Raw genomic sequence first — 3,088 nt, 5'->3', positions numbered from 1 at the left:
TAACTGAAGACATTTTCCCAAAGAAGCCATGGCCTGTCTGTATGCAGCTCCAATAACGAAACCACTGGTTTCTACAAGGAAAACATCTGCACCAGAAAGTTTCCCTCCTCTGGAGAAATTCCATTTCAATTCAGAGGTAGATAGGACAAAATATCTGTCTTGAGTTTCTAGGAGAAGTTTCTCAGAGACAAAACACCCTTATACAGGCCAGTTGAGCCAGCAGGTATCCATCACAGCTACGTTTGCGGACATACTACTCTATTAGAACACCTCCGTTTGGCCTGGACTTTTTTCCTGAATAAATAGTACACAAATAAAAATTAAGACTCAGATTGCAGTGTGTCTATCAAATCTGGATATTTGCTATATGGAGTTCAGAGCATTCTCTAGAAAAACAAACAAACAAAACAGGCTGTTGAGGGAGATCTGCTTGTCCTCTTGTTCCAAATAAAAAAAAAATTAAAAAATAAAGAAAAATAAAAAGACTAAAACCCACTCAACTTCAGCATCACTTGTTCCAGCCACTGGCAATTGAGAACTATCGAAGAGTTACACTAATGTAACGAGCTAGAGATCTGATACAAAATTTTAGTTAACTGCAATTCTGAAGGGAAAGTGAGTACCATCTGAAATCCTGCAAACTTTCTCCAGACCTAATGCTAATTAACAGAAGCGCAAGATGAGAAGATGCTCTGAGGCAGAAGTTATTGAATGTCTGGTGATGTCCCATGGAAAAAGATTTTGCTGAATGCATTTTCTACCTCAATTTTTTGCTGTTGTGTTGTTGATTTCCCTTCACCCTGCTCTCACTGCCCTTTCCCTGCAAATGCCTTCCCGTTGTTCGCTACCCACTGATGCTGTGTTTCAACTTTCACCATCTCTCGCAGTTACTTGCTTTCTCCCAGCTCATTTCCACATCCCTGGATGAACCGAACCGTCAAACCCCGCACACGCCGCTTGCCCAGTCGGCACTCCTGCCGTGCTCCATCACTTCGGCACAGGCGCGACACCCCCAGCAACACCTCCCCGTCCTGCAGACCGCGCTCTTCCTCACCCACGCACCGCGGCGGATCCTGCTCTCCGCCTCGGGGAAACCGAGGCTGGAAGCAAGACTTCCCGGTACTCTGCAGCCGGCTCCCCGCAGAGGACTAACGCGGCGGGTCCGGCACTCCCACCCCCCGGCTCCGCTGTCGGCCCTCGCCCGGCTCCTGCGCCACCCGCAGCGCTCCCCTATGAAAGAGGTAGAGAATGCCTAAAAGCGTTGGCCCGTACGGGGATCGAACCCGCGACCTTGGCGTTATTAGCACCACGCTCTAACCACCTGAGCTAACCGGCCCCCCGGCTGAGCAACTTCCGAAAAGTGTCTCATCACCCTTGGCAGAAGCACGCTGCTCCGTTACCGTACTGCGGGTGGGGTGCTGTTCACCAGGGGTTTGGGGCGCTGTTCACCCAGAACACCAGCTGCGTTTCCTTGCGAAGTCCCACAGAGCCCTGTGCCACAGGGTTTGTTTCTGCTGCCGGGGACGACCAGCCAGGGACAGGAGCACAAACCCTCTTTCCTAGCGAGGGCAGCAAAGCATCAGAGCAGGCTGCAGGGAGGTCATGCAGGCTCCAGCCTTGGAGGTTTTTCAGACCCTCAGCCAAGCGCAGCAGGTTTGGGCAAGACACCTCCCACCAGTGTCGCTTCCTGCCCAAGTTAGCCCAGGCCTGAGCAAAACTCACCACAGCCTGCAGCAGCACTGAGATCAAGAGCAGACCCCTAGTCTGGCTTCTGATGAACCAGGGACCAGGCAGGGTTGACCAGTACCTACTGAAATTCACCCAACAGTAGAGCTGAATGAAATGAAGCCTGGAAGCAAATACCATCCCTGGAAGGATACAGCAATACTGGGAAGAGTACTTTGGGTAAAGGTTACTGAAATTGTTTCTTTCCCCTGGCTTAGTTCTTACCCCTCTCCCAGATGCAGAGTTGACATAGAAGACCAGCACACTAAAAAGAAAATTACTTTGCATTACAACAAAAGCCACCTTCTACTCAGTAAAGTTTTTCAAATAGCACATGATTTCCTAATACGCTAGGCACTCTGTACCTCTAATTTGCATTGGACTACTAAGTGTTTTTATTAGAATTCATAATAGTTCCCTGTAGAATTTGTGATCACATAAGTGTCCATCAGCCGCCATTCATAACCACTGCCACAATGGTCATTTTTGTCAGACCTGTAAAACCTGCTGTTTCTGGTCCTCCTATTTCTTCAGTCCATGCAAACACCCTCTCTTCTACTCTGTTGTGTAACACACCCACTGCTCATTAAAGTTCCATTTGAAAAGAATTTTAAAGGAGTATAATTTTTAGGCGATTAAAGTGGACCATTTATTTCTTACAGTCGGAAGTATATAATTTCCTATAAGTACTGAAGAAAAATCAATAGAGCCCTACAGGGTTTTATGTACCTTTTTTTTATTATTATTTTTTTTCCCCACTCCTGAATCTGCTTTGGGAATTTTAAGTCACTCTTCGATGCCTCTCACTCCAAAGGTTCCAGGTGAACTCATCTGATGCCAGCAGTTGGATGTTTGGAGACGAGAGGATCTGAAGGTGGTGGCCTAGGATCCCATGGGGTTGCCACACTGTTAAAGAAATGCTCTTGACCCTAGCGTTTCCCGTAGCATAGGCTCAGACGTCTGTGTTTAAATAATTAATTTAATCAAAAAATAAAACGACAACTTGAAAGTTACTGCAAAGAAACAGTCCAGACTGGGTGCCTCTCAAGGGGAGGGAGCCTGAGAGAAAAAGAGGTTTGGGCATTTGAACCCTCACAATCTCTGCACCCGCTCTTCACATGTCTCATGTGCTGTCCACATGCCTTTTCATCCCATGGTAGTTCTGGGTATGGGGCTTGTTTCTGATTGCATTTTCATTTCTCCATCCTCTAGGCAGCTTTTTACTGTTCTCATCTTCATGGTTTGCAGCCTCTGCTGACTGTGTTGCCTCTTTGTCTCCTGGTTGGTTAAGTTACTGAAAATGCTTCCTTCCCCTACTCTAGTCCTTAGTAAAAAGAAAATTACTTTGCATTACAACAAAACC

At 47.0% G+C, this 3,088-nt stretch overlaps 1 non-coding gene across 1 annotated transcript; it reads right to left on the bottom strand.

Moving 5' to 3' along the window:
- Positions 1-1,262: 1,262 nt before the first annotated feature.
- TRNAI-AAU (transfer RNA isoleucine (anticodon AAU)) lies at positions 1,263-1,336 on the bottom strand. The gene has a single exon. It is a non-coding gene; the product is annotated as a tRNA-Ile (tRNA).
- Between the last annotated feature and the right edge of the window lie 1,752 nt (positions 1,337-3,088).

The sequence above is a fragment of the Caloenas nicobarica genome, chromosome 1 (assembly GCF_036013445.1).
Source record: "Caloenas nicobarica isolate bCalNic1 chromosome 1, bCalNic1.hap1, whole genome shotgun sequence".
Taxonomy (NCBI): Eukaryota; Metazoa; Chordata; class Aves; order Columbiformes; family Columbidae; genus Caloenas; species Caloenas nicobarica.
Note: the sequence above shows the minus strand (reverse complement) of the source record. Positions and strands in the feature narration are given on the sequence as shown.